This window comes from Pseudophryne corroboree, chromosome 7 (genome assembly GCF_028390025.1).
Source record: "Pseudophryne corroboree isolate aPseCor3 chromosome 7, aPseCor3.hap2, whole genome shotgun sequence".
In the NCBI taxonomy this organism is placed as follows: domain Eukaryota; kingdom Metazoa; phylum Chordata; class Amphibia; order Anura; family Myobatrachidae; genus Pseudophryne; species Pseudophryne corroboree.
Window position 1 is genome coordinate 363,987,760 of NC_086450.1, and position 17,605 is coordinate 364,005,364.

The 17,605-nt window shown below is 40.1% G+C and overlaps 1 protein-coding gene and 1 pseudogene across 1 annotated transcript in view; one reads left to right on the forward strand and one right to left on the reverse strand.

The window, feature by feature from the left end:
* Nucleotides 1-598: 598 nt before the first annotated feature.
* Nucleotides 599-17,605, forward strand: part of LOC134943711 (parvalbumin beta-like) — a 69,733-nt gene continuing 52,726 nt past the window's right edge. The window contains exon 1 of the mRNA XM_063932402.1: nucleotides 599-656. The gene's annotated coding sequence lies outside the window, so the exon portion shown is untranslated. The remainder of the gene's footprint in view (nucleotides 657-17,605) is intronic.
* LOC134946227 (5S ribosomal RNA) lies at nucleotides 11,340-11,459 on the reverse strand (annotated as a pseudogene).

Genomic DNA, 17,605 nt, shown 5'->3' on the forward strand with positions numbered 1-17,605 from the left:
CCCACTTTAATTTTACATACCGAGAATATACAGAAGTACTGACCAGAGTCACAGAAACTCACAAGCAATGGGTACTATGGTAATATTGTTGAAATTTGAAGTCTCCATGTTGCTCCTTCAGGGTGGCTTCAATCCCTTACCTTTACTAAGATGGCCGTTGTTTGCTCTCCTGTGCATGTGTAGCTCAGTGACGTGCAGTCAGGGTAGGCAGAACCTCACCAGTCATACTCCAGTTTACTCCAGATTTGTGACTATGAAAATGATTAGCATAAGACAAAGAAGATATTTAAAGCTTAGAAATATCATTTTTGTATTATAATGATAATAATGTTTATAGTCAAAACTCACCAAATTTGCAACTCTCTGCTGGAAATACAGGGATTGTCAGGGAGAGACCAGAGGTGAGGCAGCTACAGTATAAAATCAGCCTCCCCTCTGTCTTAGTCAGAAAGTGGCTGGAGCTGGGGCAGGGATGCACTTTGGGCAATACTACTGTAAGAAAAATCACAAGGGGAGGCAGCTATCAGATCTGAGGGGGGTGTTGCTTGATGCAGTGTCAGGTGATCCAACCAAGTTCTCCAGCACCAAATCAAGAGCAGCCAACATCAAGTAGAAGCTGATGATCTAGAATGGATAAAATGCAGAGGAACTTTCTGGTGAGTAACTTCTGGAGTTGGGTAAGGGGGCACAGGGCTTGCCCACTCCCCTCCTGTAAGCAACATTACCTGCCGTTGGGAGGAAGCAGATAGTTTTAGACTGCTTCTGTAGATGTTCTGTAACATGTTTTGAAGTGTTATTTTTGTGTGTGCAGACAGCACCAGTTATAGCACCAGCTAGTGCTTGAAAAGTGATTTGCTCTCTAGGGTAAGTGTAATATTTCAGTGTTTAAACCAGAGGACAAAATGATTCGAGCAGTTTAGTAGGTTTTACTTTTTACTCTCTGCCCAACCTTTTGTTCCCAGTCTTATTTTTTAACTACAACTTTCTGCAACAAACTGCTTTCCTGTTATTAGTTGATAAGAAAAAAACAACAACATGTGATATTATATATATATATATATATATATATATATATATATAAAAAACAATCCACTGTAGGCGGCACACTGGTCACAAAAGATACAATACAGCAGGTTGCAGCAACAACGTTTCGAAGTTTATTCTTCGTCCTCAGGTTACAAAATAACAGAAAAAGACATACCTTTTTATTCCCCCCACACATGTGCAGTGAGCTCCGGCGTGGTTCTGGCGTTCTGACGCCCATCAGTGACGTCATCCAGCCTCCCCGCCTACCAGAAGCATCACACTAAGATAGTTTCAAAATACTGTCTACAAGTAATTTAGTGAAAATGACTCAAAATACATTTAAAAACATTTCAAGACTCACAAATAAAAACAACACATAAAACAGACACAGATGCGGTATATATGCAAAACAACATGTGCAGTCACCATCTGAACTCCACAGCAACCTCCACAGGTGCTAATAATCGTCAAAGCTTTCTCATTAACTCATTCTATGCTGCACACAAACGGTACTCACTGCATGGGCTATAAAAACTATGTAAACCCAGAGATTCATTAAGCCCTTTAGGTGCTAAGGTTTGCAACTCATGAATCCATTTAGATTCTTTTTGCAACAAACGTAAAGATCTATTACCCCCTCTTAATCTAGCTGGTTCATGATCAATAATCATATATTTTAAGCAGGCTATACTATGCCTAGCCTGCATAAAATGACGAGCGACCGGCTGGTCACTAGTACCATGTTGCATTGCATTCCTGATGGCCATTTTATGATTAGCCATCCGTTCCCTCAAAGTCCGGTCGGTTTTGCCGACATAATGAAGTCCGCAAGGACAACTAATCAAATAGATAATAAATTTGGTAGTACATGTAACTCTGTAATTAATACTGTATTTCCTACCACTGAACGGATGATTAAAGGTATTGCCAGTCAGGAGAGATCTACAAGTGATGCAATTTAAACATCTAAAACAACCCTTACGTAGGGATAGAAACATATTTTGTTCACTTTGACTGGATTATTACGCCGTTACATCTGTTTTGACTACCCAATCTCTAAAATTTCTTCCTCTCGTATAAATGGGCATAATAGAAATATCCGTCAGATGTAAATCTTTGTCGGTCTGTACAATTGGCCACAAAGCTTTCGCCGTACGGGCAATTGATGTACTATCAGTATTGAAATGATTAACCCATGGTAGGCGTTTAGAGACAGGTTTCATTTTCTTAGATAGCAACAGGGATTGTCGATCCTGCAAAAGGGCTTTCACTTTTGCTGCTAACAATTCTTTCAAAGGATATCCCCTCTGTCTAAATTTTACTATCATACCATCAATCTGAGATATAGCATCCTGTTTGTTACTGCAAATCCTCACCGCCCACAAAAACTGAGAATAAGGCAGGCCTAGTTTAGAAGAATAAGGATGAAAACTCTCAAAATGAAGTAAAGTGTTACGATCAGTGCTTTCGTGATATAAATTCGTAGTCAATACACCATCGCTACACTTAATCTGAACATCCAAAAAATTCACACTTTCCTTACTGGTATTAAAGATGAACTTAATAGGGTGTTCAGACAAATTATGAGTGTTGACAAAAGCACAGAATTCCTCCTCTGTATGGGACCAAATAATCAACACGTCATCTATGTAACGCAAGTACAAAAAAATTGCATCAGATACAGCTGTATCATTAAAGAAAATTTCTTGTTCTGCTGTAAACATGTATGCATTGGCGTACGACGGGGCCACAGGGGACCCCATCGCACAACCAGCAATCTGCAGGTAAAACCTGCCATCAAACACAAAAAATTATTGTGTGTCAAGGTCATATTCAAAAGATCCAACACAAAATCAATATCAGGGCCGGAATACAAACAATTATCTTGAATTAATTTACGAACGGCCACTAAGCCAGCTTCATTGGGGATTACCGTGTATAAACTAGCGATATCAACACTACATAAAATGCTGCCCACATGAATATTCTTCAAGGCTTGTAGATGATTAATAAGTGAAGTAGTGTCTAAAAGATATCTATTACGGCTGACAATACACCAGGGCCGTAACTACGTGTGTGCCAAGGGGGCTTGGCACACAGCGCAGTTGCCCTGGGGGCGCACGGCCAGCGGCATGTAATGAGTCAAATTGACTCATTACATGCCGCCGAAGTCTGCGCCGTGCGCCGCGCTGGAGGGAGAGGAGAAACCAGCGCCGGGCAGCAGAGAGAAGGAGGAGGAGGGAGGGGGAGCAGGGAGCCGCAGCAGCGCTATTTGATTGGTAGTAAGCGCCGCTGCAGCATCCCCCTCTCCTCCTGTATTGGCTGCCCGGCGCTGCTAAGGATGCTGGGATGCGGTTCCCCAGCATCCACAGCAGCGCCGGGCAGCCAATACAGGAGGAGAGGGGGATGCTGCAGCGGCGCTTACTACCAATGACATAGCGCTGCTGCGGCTCCCTGCTCCCCCTCCTCCTTCTCACCTCACTGCCTGCACCAGGAGACTCGAGGAGCCTGTCAGCGGGGAGAAGGTAAGTATATCCCCTCTCTCTCTCTCTCTCTCTCTGTCTCTCTCTCTCTCTCACACACCGTCTGCCGCAATGTGTAAAAAGGGGTCCCGTCTGCCGCAATGTGTAAAATGGGGTCCCGGCTGCTGCAATGTGTAAAAAAGGGTCCCGGCTGCCGCAATGTGTAAAATGGGGTCCCGGCTGCCACAATGTGTAAAATGGGGGACTGGCTGCCGTAATGTGTAAAAAGGGGGACTGTCTGCCGCAATGTGTAAAATGGGGGACTGTCTGCTGTAATGTGTAAAAAGGGGGACTGTCTGCCGCAATGTGTAAAATGGGGTCCTGTCTGCTGCAATGTGTAAAATGGGGTCCCGGCTGCCGCAATGTGTAAAAAGGGGTCCCGGCTGCCGCAATGTGTAAAATGGGGTCCCGGCTGCCGCAATGTGTAAAATGGGGAACTGGCTGCCGTAATGTGTAAAAAGGGGGACTGTCTGCCGCAATGTGTAAAATGGGGGACAGTCTGCTGTAATGTGTAAAAAGGGGGACTGTCTGCCGCAATGTGTAAAATGGGGTCCTGGCTGCCGCAATGTGTAAAATGGGGTCCTGGCTGCAGCAATGTGTAAAATGGGGTCCTGGCTGCCGCAATGTGTAAAATGGGGTCCTGGCTGCCGCAATGTGTAAAAAGGGGGACTGTCTGCCGCAATGTGTAAAAAGGGGGACTGTCTGCTGTAATGTGTAAAAAGGGGGACGCTGTCTATTGTAATGTATAAAAGGGGCTCTACCTGGTGTAGTGGCGCTACTGTGCAGCGTAATTTGAATAATGTAGACTACTGTGCACCGTAGTATGAATTGCTATTATTTTGTGGCCACGCCCCTTCCCCGTGAAGCCACAACCCTATAAAAATGTTTGCGCGCCTACGGCGCGCACTGCCCCTGTATTACATGGGGGGGGGGGCGCCACTATCGTTTCTGGCACACAGCGCTAAAATGCCTAGTTACGGCACTGCAATACACGGTTGCAACAATGAATCCAAATAAGTTGCCACATTTTGAAATAAGTCCTTACGGGCAGCAATTATAGGGCGACCCGGTGGATTGTCAAGCCATTTGTGAATCTTAGGTAGGGAATATAAAACTGGGACTACCGGGTGTTCCACAATCAGTGCCTTCATAAGTGTATTAGAGATAATCCCTGACTTTACTGCCATCTCTAATTTATCATGTAACGCCTTAGCATACCTAGTGGTGGGGTCACCTTCTAAAGCTCTATACACAGATGTATCACTTAATTGCCGATACAATTCATCTTTATAAGTCCCAAGTCCTGTATCATAAAACCCCCACCCTTATCGGCTGGGCGTATTGTGATATCTGTATACGATGACAAATCTCTCAGAGCATCATATTCAACGGCAGAGTGAGTCGACCCCACTGTTCCGGAAGAAATAGTGTTTAATCTATCTTCTCATGTTCTTACATCTATTGAATTACAGGTTCTGAGCAAGGGATTGTCATTTGTTCCTACAGTTAAATTTAAACCATTACAATGGGAAATTGAGAAATATAAGCTGAACAGACAATTGAAGTTACATTAACATTTTAATGGGGCAAGGTCAAGTCAGAGCCCTACTGTGACTGAAGTATTACCTGTTCAATTGTCTCGTTTACAAAATCGCAGCAAATTTGATCCAGTATCATATAATGCGGCTATTAAAACCTATGGACGCTTACTCGATCATAATGTATCTACTGATGTGATTTCCCATTTGAATATCAATGGTTATAATAATCTTAGTAAAGTTGAATATGATGCTCTGAGAGATTTGTCATCGTATACAGATATCACAATAAGCCCAGCCGATAAGGGTGGGGGTATTGTGATACAGGACTTGGAGACTTATAAAGATGAATTGTATCGGCAATTAAGTGATACATCTGTGTATAGAGCTTTAGAAGGTGACCCCACCACTAGGTATGCTAAGGCGTTACATGATAAATTAGAGATGGCAGTAAAGTCAGGGATTATCTCTAATACACTTATGAAGGCACTGATTGCGGAACACCCGGTAGTCCCAGTGTTATATTCCCTACCTAAGATTCACAAACGGCTTGACAATCCACCGGGTCGCCCTATTATTGCTGCCGTAAGGGCTTATTTCAAAATGTGGCAACTTATTTGGATTCATTGTTGCAACCGTGTATTGTCAGCCGTAATAGATATCTTTTAGACACTACTTCACTTATTAATCATCTACAAGCCTTGAAGAATATTCATGTGGGCAGCATTTTATGTAGTGTTGATATCGCTAGTTTATACACGGTAATCCCCAATGAAGCTGGCTTAGTGGCCGTTCGTAAATTAATTCAAGATAATTGTTTGTATTCCGGCCCTGATATTGATTTTGTGTTGGATCTTTTGAATATGACCTTGACACACAATTATTTTGTGTTTGATGGCAGGTTTTACCTGCAGATTGCTGGTTGTGCGATGGGGTCCCCTGTGGCCCCGTCGTACGCCAATGCATACATGTTTACCGCAGAACAAGAAATTTTCTTTAATGATACAGCTGTATCTGATGCAATTTTTTTGTACTTGCGTTACATAGATGACGTGTTGATTATTTGGTCCCATACAGAGGAGGAATTCTGTGCTTTTGTCAACACTCATAATTTGTCTGAACACCCTATTAAGTTCACCTTTAATACCAGTAAGGAAAGTGTGAATTTTTTGGATGTTCAGATTAAGTGTAGCGATGGTGTATTGACTACGAATTTATATCACGAAAGCACTGATCGTAACACTTTACTTCATTTTGAGAGTTTTCATCCTTATTCTTCTAAACTAGGCCTGCCTTATTCTCAGTTTTTGTGGGCGGTGAGGATTTGCAGTAACAAACAGGATGCTATATCTCAGATTGATGGTATGATAGTAAAATTTAGACAGAGGGGATATCCTTTGAAAGAATTGTTAGCAGCAAAAGTGAAAGCCCTTATGCAGGATCGACAATCCCTGTTGCTATCTAAGAAAATGAAACCTGTCTCTAAACGCCTACCATGGGTTAATCATTTCAATACTGATAGTACATCAATTGCCCGTACGGCGAAAGCTTTGTGGCCAATTGTACAGACCGACAAAGATTTACATCTGACGGATATTTCTATTATGCCCACTTATACGAGAGGAAGAAATTTTAGAGATTGGGTAGTCAAAACAGATGTAACGGGGCTACAATCCAGTCAAAGTGAACAAAATATGTTTCTATCCCTACGCAAGGGTTGTTTTAGATGTTTAAATTGCATCACTTGTAGATCTCTCCTGACTGGCAATACCTTTAATCATCCGTTCAGTGGTAGGAAATACATAGTATTAATTACAGAGTTACATGTACTACCAAATTTATTATCTATTTGATTAGTTGTCCTTGCGGACTTCATTACGTCGGCAAAACCGACCGGACTTTGAGGGAACGGATGGCTAATTATAAAATGGCCATCAGGAATGCAATTCAACATGGTACTAGTGACCAGCCGGTTGCTCGTCATTTTATGCAGGCTAGGCATAGCATAGCCTGCTTAAAATATATGATTATTGATCATGAACCAGCTTGATTAAGAGGGGGTAATAGATCTTTACGTTTGTTGCAAAAAGAATCTAAATGGATTCATGAGTTGCAAACCTTAGCACCTAAAGGGCTTAATGCATACTTGCCTACCTGACCCTCTCCATGAGGGAGAAAATGCTCTGTTCCTGGACTTTCCTGGTAATGTATGATTGCCATCACCTTTGGTGAGCTAGGTAATTGATAAGAAAGGTGTTTCACCACAGGTGATGGCAATCATACATTAACAGGGAAGTCCAGGAACAGAGCATTTTCTCCCTCATGGAGAGGGTCAGGTAGGCAAGTATGGCTTAATGAATCTCTGGGTTTACATAGTTTTTTATAGCCCATGCAGTGAGTACCCTTTGTGTGCAGCATAGAATGAGTTAATGAGAAAGCTTTGACGATTATTAGCACCTGTGGAGGTTGCTGTGGAGTTCAGATGGTGACTGCACATGTTTTTTTGCATATATACCGCATCTGTGTCTGTTTTATGTGTTGTTTTTATTTGTGAGTCTTGAAATGTTTTTAAATGTATTTTGAGTCATTTTCACTAGATTATTTGTAGACAGTATTTTGAAACTATCCTAGTGTGATGCTTCTGGTAGGCGGGGAGGCTGGATGACATCACTGATGGGCGTCAGAACGCCAGAACCACGCCGGAGCTCACTGCACATGTGTGGGGGGAATAAAAAGGTATGTCTTTTTCTGTTATTTTGTAACCTGAGGACGAAGAAAAAACTTTGAAACGTTGTTGCTGCAACCTGCTGTATTGTATCTTTTGTGACCGGTGTGCCGCCTACAGTGGATTGTTGTATTGACCTGTGGCTTTGCGGGTCTAGGAGGGCACCGGGACTGAGTTATTTGTACCTGGGAGTGCTGCCAAAAGTCGGTTGTGTATATATATATATGTGTGTGTGTGTGTGTGTGTGTGTGTGTATATATATATATGTGTGTGTGTGTATATATATATATATATATATATATATATATATATATATATATATATATATGTTGGAGAGATAGGGGTGTCAGCGGCCAGCGGTATCTGATTAGCTTTAACTGATGAAATAATATGTTTTAATTAGTCAAAAAGGAGTAGTAGTTATAATTATAGTAAAAGGTTTAACAAGTTTATTTATAAAAATACATAAAATGTCCTATTTCAAAAAAGTACATGAAAGACACAATCTAATTTGGAACAATGACTTAAATTTTTTTAAGAAATAGAGTTTTGCAAATAGTTTTTTTTTTTTTACAAATGAGAGTTTTTTTTAGCTTATCTTATTGTGGAGAGTCAGTAAGGTAACCCAAAGCGTTTCGTCTGTCTGACTTCTTCAAGGGGTGAGAGACTCCTATTTATACCTGGTATAATCAGGTAATAGGTGCTATGACATCAAATTCTGTTAAATGGTAATATACTAGGAAATAAATAATTTTTACACAAGAATCCATTGTGACTACATCAGTGATGGAAAGCAGCATAGTGATATGTAATTTATTAAAAAACGAGCAGTATAAATGTATAAAATGATGTGAAATAGTCTAGTCCCTTAATTAGTGGCACTTCTGCCACACTACCTGTGTCCGCAAGGGTTCTATTAGGCATGCACCGCTGCCCCACTTTCATTTTAGGGAGGTGACGCAGCTCCTGTTGTGTTGTTCGATTTTGCCCCACGTCCGGTGACATGTTTATAGCCATGCGGCTAGATCCGGCTGCCCCGCTTCCGGTGATGTGTTTCCGGATGTATGTTTAGGTCCCGCTGTGGCTCGGGCTCAGTGTCACATGATCGTGTGGGATTCAAGTGACGCTCGGATTGGTTACTTGTGATGGCGGCCATGTTTTAGGAGTTAAGGAATGCAGACATGCTAATCAGTGCACAGGCATCTTACAGAAAAAAAGGAAGACATTTGTATTAGTAATCGTTAGTGGTTTAATGCAGGCTATACTGCTAATAATCAAATAAAGTATTGATGGAGAACTACAAATGTGTTATGTCCATCAAACCATAATTAAGTCATACTAGATCAAAGACTATTACATAACTATATATAAAAATATATAAGAGATATATATATATATATATATATATATATATAATATACACCAGTTGTGCTCATAGGTGTACATACCCTAGCAGAATTTGTGATTTTCTGGCCATTTGTCAGAGAATATGAATGATAACTCACAAACTTTTCTTTCACTCATGGTTAGTGGTTGGGTGAAGCCATTTATTGTCAAACAACTGTGTTTACACTTTTTAAATCATAATGACAACAGAAACTACCCAAATGACCCTGATCAAAAGTTTACATACCACAGTTCTTAATACCATGTATTGCCCCCTTTAACATCAATGACAGCTTGAAGTCTTTTGTGGTAGTTGTGGATGAGGCTCTTTATTTTCTCAGATGGTAAAGCTGCCCATTCTTGTTGGCAAAAAGCCTCCAGTTCCTGTAAATTCTTGGGCTGTCTTGCATGAACTGCACGTTTGAGATCTCCCCAGAGTGGCTCAATGATATTGAGGTCAGGAGACTGAGATGGCCACTCCAGAACCTTCACTTTATTCTGCTGTAGCCAATGACAGGTCGACTTGGCCTTGTGTTTTGGATCATTGTCATGTTTGAACGTCCAAGTATGTCCCATGCGCAGCTTCCGGGCTGATGAGTACAAATTTTCCTCCAGTATTTTCTGATAACATGCTGCATTCATCCTGCCATCAGTTTTGACCAAGTTTCCAGTGCCTTTGTAGCTCACACATCCCCAAAACATCAGCGATCCACCTCCGTGTTTCACAGTAGGAATGGTGTACCATTCATCATAGGCCTTGTTGACTCCTCTCCAAATGTAACGTTTATGATTGTGGCCAAAAAGTTCAATTTTAGTCTCATCACTCCAAATGACTTTGTTCCAGAAGTTTTGAGGCTTGTCTCTGTGCTGTTTGGAGTATTGTAAGTGGGATGCTTTGTGGCATTTGCGTACTAATGGTTTCTTCTGGTGATTCGACCATGCAGCCCATTTTTCTTCAAATGCCTCCTTATTGTGCATCTTGAAACAACCACACCACGTTTTTTCAGAGAGTCCTGTTTTTCAGCTGAAGTTATTTGTGGATTTTTCTTTGCATCCCGAACAATTTTCCTGACAGTTGTGGCTGAAATTTTTGTTGGTCTACCTGATCGTGATTTGGTTTCCACAGAATCCCTCATTTTCCACTTCTTAATTAGAGTTTGAACAATGCTGATTGGCATTCTCAATTGCTTGGATATCTTTTTATATCCCTTTCCTGTTTTATACAGTTCAATTACCTTTTCCCGCAGATCCTTTGACAATTCTTTTGCTTTCCCCATGACTCAGAATCCAGACACGTTAGTGCAGCACTGGATGAAAGATGCAAGCGTCTTTCAGGAGTCCAGAAACTCTCTGACCTTTAATACACACACACTGATTACAAGCAAACAGATCACAGGTGAGGATGGTTACTTTTAGTAGCCATTCAAACCCGTTTGTGTCAACTTGTGTGCATGTTATCAGGCCAAAATCTCCAGGGTATGTAAACTTTTGATCAGGGTCATTTGGGTAGTTTCTGTTGTCATTATGATTTAAAAAGAGTAAACACCGTTGTTTGACAATAAATGGCATCACCCAACCACTAACCATGAGTGAAAGAAAAGTTTGTGAATTATCATTCATATTCTCTGACAAATGGCCAGAAAATCACAAATTCTGCTAGGGTATGTAAACTTATATATTAAAAGTGGGATATATGTATAAGATGTAAGGATAAATATAGATATAAATATTTCAAAAAAGGCATATAGTAGTGAAATACTATGATGGTGTTATTGAGCATAAGGTATATGGGGGGTGTATATCAGGTGTGCTAAAGCTCTGTACTGAAGAAATATGGGAAACAGCCGTATTAGGTTAGAAATCCAAATTTTATTGTGGTAACAAAGGGGAAAAGGGTGGTCATATGAGATATATATATAACTCCAATATAGATGGTTGTAATAGGCATGTGAAGTGCATTAATAAAGCATAGGATGACGTTAGTGGTGAAGAACCTCGATATAGTGAAAATGTGTATAGTGATTATAAATACCATTAAAAACCAGTTTATAAGGCTGCGATCAGGTATATATATATGAAGTGTGGTTATATGCATATAAAGATCAGTGCGTGTATGGATACCAGGTATGTACTCCAGCTTTTTTATTACAGTACTTAGTCTTCCCAGGTGGTATCCCACCAGGTACTGGTTAAGCCCAACATTGCTTAGCTTCCAAGATCGAATGGAGTTGGGCGTAAAACCAGTGTGGTATGACTGTAGGTAGTGGCATCTAAACAGTACGTCTGGTATCATTCTGGTAAATACTTTTATTGTGCATGATAGCTAATAAAATTACAGTATTAGAGTGAGAATAATATAATATAAAGAAGATAACAATGGAGGAGTGAGGTAATGAGTGAGGACGTGACAAAGAGGATACCCAAACATAAGATACTTAGACTGAGTTCATCAACTTTATAGGAAAGGGACGATTTCGTAACCTTCATTGAAGCCCATGGGATGCATATGTTTAAGTTGAAAAATCCAAAACATTTCCCGTTGGGACAATTTATTCGCTAGGTCTCCACCCCTTTCGCCAATCTTCATGTGTCAATGGCTTTGAAGGTGAGTTCCTCTGGGTTGGAGTTATGTACAAGGTTGAAATGTCTATAGATCAAATGAGAGTCCAATTTATTTTGATGTTTCGAACATGCTCCTGGATTCCATGTTTTAATGTCCTTTTAATTTTCCCGACATATTTCTTACGACAGGTATACTCTAGTCTGATGTAGTGTTGCACTTAGTAAATTATTTTATCCTGAATTCCTGGGTATCATCAGTGTTGTTAAAGGTTCTCCTGTTGGGATTGAGGTACTTGCAAATGTTGCAGTGTCCGCGCTTATAAGCTCCCACACATTTGGGCAGAGAATGGGGAGCATTTCTGGGAGATAATTCATGTAGCATGCTTGGTGCCAAGATGTCTTTCAAGTTTTTAGATTTTTGGAAAATAATCTCTGTTTTTTCTGGGAGGATTTCCTTGAGTACTGGGTCCATCAGGAGTATCCCCCAGTGGTCCCTGAGTGAGGTCCTTGTGGTGTTTTCGTGGCAGTTGAAGGTGGTGATAAAACCGATGGATTCCTTTTTCTCATCCCTTTTCTTATAGTTCAGGAGGTCATTTCTCTCTAGATTCCTGGTTCTTGTAATTGCCTTTTCTAAAATTGCTGCGGGATTTAGTTATTCTTGTAATCTTTTCTTGTAAATATTCAGTTGTTCCTCTTAGTCTTCTGTTCTACTGCAATTTATCCTAATCTTGTGGAATTGTGAATATGGGATGTTGTTCCTCCATTTCTTTGAGTAACTGTTCTTGTCTACTTCTTTGATGTGATTTTTGGTAGAAACAACTGTTCCGTCTCCCATTAGAACCAGATCTAGGAATTCTATGGAAACTCTGTTGGTATTAGAGGTGAATGAAAGATTCATGTCATTCTCTTGTAAAATGTTAAAAAAAGTCCATAAAAAGCTCAGTACTGCCATTCCATATAATTAAAATGTAGTCAATTTATCATTTATAAAAGACTGCATGTGCTTGGTAAAAGTGTGAGCTATGAACACGTTTTTCCTCCCATTTACCCATAAACAAATTTGCGAAGCTGGGTGCGAAGATAGTTCCCATTGCTGTACCACAGCATTGAAGATAAAATTTATCTAAAAATTTAAAATAATTCCGACTTAGAATGAAATTCATTATGTCACAGATAAAATGTTTGTGAGTTTCTGTGAGTGAGTAGTCTTTGTCCATGAAGTCTGCATGCTGTGATCCCTTTGCGTGTTCAATGCAGGTATATAATGATTGGACATCTATCGTTGCCCTTAGATAGGTGTCCCTCCATTGTATTGTTTTCATTTAATTCAGTTCCATGGTGGTATCCTTAATATATGACGGCAGTTCCTTGATGTATGGATTTAGAAATACGTCTACATATTCTGACAGGTTCAATGTAAGGGAATCTATCCCTGTGACTATTGGTCTTTCCGGTGGATCTAACAGACATTTGTAACTTTTGGGTAGAAAGTAAAAGATGGGGGTGATGGGGTTGGATTGTATTAAAAATTGAAACTCTTCTTTATTGATATTCTTAGCCTTCATGCCTTTGAGAAGGGTTTTCAATTCTTCTATATACAGTTCTTTAGGATCCCCTGGAAGTGTAGTGTTGGAGTTAGTGTCCCTGAGAAGTCGTAGTGCTTCCTTCACATACTTATCTTGGTCCATGATGACCATCCCCCCTGTATCAGCTGGTTTTAGCACTATTCCAGTATTCTTCTGCAGTCTTTTTAGTGCTTCGATCTCTCTGTTGTTAAGGTTCTTAGTTACCACAGGTGCCAGATTTGTCTGGCAGAGATTTTTTTTGACTAAGTCATAGAAGATACTGATATTACTTCCTTTTGATTCCACTGGGTAATATTTGGATTTAGGTTTCAAGTCTGAGTTGGATCTGTCCTCATAGTTAGAATTGATAGCGTCTTCCTTTTCGGAGGAAATGTCTTTTGAGTGTAAGTTTTCATATGAATTTATTCAAGTCGATGAAAGTTTCAAACTTATTGAGGCCTTCAGTAGGTATAAAAGAGAGGCCTTTGCTTAGGAGGGAAATTTCATGATAAGTAAGGCTGTGTGTGGATAAGTTGAATATTCCTTTGTCCCTTGGATCGATTACTGTAGATCTCTCTTTTTGTGCTCTCTCCCTCCTGCCATGCCGTTTTCCTCTTCACCTGTGTACCTTCTTTTTAATGGGGATGCATGTCTTATATCTTCTTGTACTGGATTCCTGAGTGTGGGCTCCCAGTCGGGGGGGGGGGATGAAAAAATATTCATCCTTCCGTGTTGGTCTACTTCTTTTTGGGGCTGTTTTCCATTGATAACTCTGAGTAGTTTTATATGATATATTTGTTGTGTTGAATCTGCTCCAATTTTTGTTTTTCCTTGTTCATAATCGGTCTTGTCTCTAATGAATTTCTTTTCTTTTCCTCTAATGACTTCTTCCTCGATATGTTCCAATTTCTTGTTAAGGACACTCTCACTGATTCTATAATCATCTTTGTTCTTGAATGGTTCCATTTATGCTTCTTTGTCCTTGATCTCCTTCTCAATTATGGACACATTCTTCCTTCTTTCACTAATGAGGAGTTTCATCAAATGGAGGGAACATGTATGCAGTATGGAGTCCCATTTCTCAGTGAATTCCAGGTCTGTATTTCCAAATGTGGGTTGTTTCAAAATTCTCAGCCCTCTTGGTATCCTATTCACTTCAGTGTAATGTTCTAGGCCCTTTATGTCCCACCAAGTTTTTATCTCTTTGACCAATAGTCTCTTCATGCCCCAAAACAGGTCATCCAGGTCACCAGATGGGGGTGGGGTGTCAGTTTGTGTTTCTTCATTAAAGATGTTTTTGCACCAGTCATTTCAGTGTAATGTTCTAGGCCCTTTATGTCCCACCAAGTTTTTATCTCTTTGACCAATAGTCTCTTCATGCCCCAAAACAGGTCATCCAGGTCACCAGATGGGGGTGGGGTGTCAGTTTGTGTTTCTTCATTAAAGATGTTTTTGCACCAGTCATTTCAGTGTAATGTTCTAGGCCCTTTATGTCCCACCAAGTTTTTATCTCTTTGACCAATAGTCTCTTCATGCCCCAAAACAGGTCATCCAGGTCACCAGATGGGAGTGGGGGGTCAGTTTGTGTTTCTTCATTAAAGATGTTTTTGCACCAGTCATTCCTTTTATTAGTGCGTTAATTAATTCAGAATATTCTAGAGTGTTTACCACAAACACCAGGCTGCCTCACAAGGTATACCAAAAAATAAAAGAAAGCAATGGGAGTATGGCGTCACATGCAAGTGTGAATAAACTACAAAAATGGCCACTTTTTTACCAGGACAGATACCCCCTTACTAATATAGGGTGTCAGCTAGCCCCTAAGTATCTAGCACAGGTAAAATGCTACTTAGAAGATGTAGAGTTGGAGGGATAGGGGTGTCAGTGACCCATGGTATCTGATTAGCTATAACTGAAGAAATAACATGTTTTAAACAGTCAAAAAGGAGAGGTAGTTATAATTGTAGTAAAAGGATTAACAAGTTTATTTCTAAAAATACATAAAATGGCTTATTTCAAAAAAGTACATAAAATACACAATCTAGTTTGGAACAATGACTTAAATTTTTTTAAGAAATAGAGTTTTGCAAAGAAATGTTTTTTACAAATAAGAGTTTTACCTTATCTTATTGTGGAGAGTCAGTGAGGTAACCCAACGCGTTTCGTCTGTCTGACTTCATCAAGGGATGAGAGACAAGTGAACAGGACTCCTATTTATACCTGGTATAATCAGATAATAGGTGCTATGACATCATATCCTGTTAATGGGTAATATTCTAGGGAATAAATAAGTTTTACACAAGGATCCATTGTGACTACATCAGTGATGGAAAGCAGCATAGTGAGTGATATGTAAAGATATAAAATGATGTGAAATAGTTAGTCCCTTAATTAGTGGCACTTCTGCCACACTTCCTGGTCCGCAAGGGCTCTATTGGGCATGCGCCGCCGCTCCACTTCCGTTTTAGGGAGGCGATGTGGCTTCTGTGTCTTGCCCCACTTCGGGTGACGTGTTTCTAGCCATGCAGCTAGATTCGGCTGCCCCACTTCTGGTGATGTGTTTCCGGATGTATGTTTAGGTCCGTCTGTGGCTCGGGCTCAGTGTCACATGATCGGGTGGGATTCAAGTGACGCTCGGATTGGTTACTTGTGATGGTGGCCATGTTTTAGGAGTTATGGAATGCAGACATGCTAAAAAGTGCACAGGCATCTCATAGAAAAAAAGGAAGACATTTGTATTAGTAATCGTAGTAATGCAGGCTTTACTACTAATAATCAAATAAAGTATTGATGGAGAACTACAAATGTGTTATGTCCATCAAACCATAATTAAGTTGTACTAGATCAAAGACTATTAAATAAAAATATATAAAATATCTATATATATATATATATATATATGTATAAGCAATGGAAAAACTGCACACTATACGGAGAATATTCAGGTGCTGTAGTCCCTTAAAGATATTATATCCAACAGTTCTTCAGCCCATTTGCATGTTGCCAAAAAAAAGTAGACCAGCACACCACTTTGAAATATGAAAATATAATTCATGAGAAAAAAAAAAAAAAAATTATCCATGCATTTCACAGCTTATTGGTTACAGATTGTCACTTATCGTATTGAAGCAGGTACCTCGATATGAATAGATTGCACCCGCGGCCGGCAGCTGTTTCGTGGTGTCTCACCGTTCTCAAGAGCATCATACCAAATACTGCACATGTGGGCTTTATAAATAGTAGGGCGCCTCTCATTTTAGCCATCAGATATCGATCACCTGCCGTCACTGATTCCCGCCACTCGGAGTGCTGAGAATGGAGCCAACCAGCTTACATGGTGATGGACCACACTTCCTGAGTCAGCATGCAATGCTAGTTGTCAATGACTTCCTGTATTTGGAACGCAGAGCCGTCCGCTGGACCGCATTTCCGGGCATGTCACCATACCACGTGATGCGGCAGCTGCCGTTCGAGATTGTACACAGGAATTAGGGCTCTGGTTGTCAGCTGGGTCAGATAGGTTGTTTAACCATTTGTTCAACAGACAGCTAACCCTCCATAAGCATGAACCCTGTATTTAGATGATAATATTAAATACTGAATCGTGAATTAGCAATTACATAACACACTGCATTGTATCCTGTAAACAATACAATGTAGGTAAGCACGCATCACAAAAATAAGGTGCTGTTGGCAATCCCAAATAACAACGGGTTCCTGACAAAGATCTGCGACATACAGGCAATGTCAATCATCAAAAGCCTGACAGGCGCCCAACTATTAATTCCAGAACTAGTTTCTCTCAAAGAACATTCTGTAATGCATGTGATTAGATACAGAAACATAAATTGTCATATATCAGTGAAATATATTCACTGGATCCAATAACTGTAAGGCAAGTTGTCACTTAAAGCACTACCAATTTAGAAAGACAAATATATAACAAAATAAAAATATAGAAATATATCTTCCATCATAACATGTTCATGCATAAAACAAGACACAGAACAAATAAGTAATCAGCGATCAGTCCTCAAATCTAACTATCCTGTAAGAATACATTGAGATTCAATCCTTCATTCAGTCCATTAGGGGAAACACAATTGAATTTATAAATAAATTCACATTCTTTTTGAAGTAATAGCTTGTGTCGGTCGCCACTCCTTTTCAAAGGTTTGATTTGGTCTAAGGGCATAAATTTAAAGTCCTTTATTGACTAGCCTGCCTCAATAAAATGTTTGGCCACCGGTGGTGTGCTGGGTTCAATCCTAAAAAGGGCTT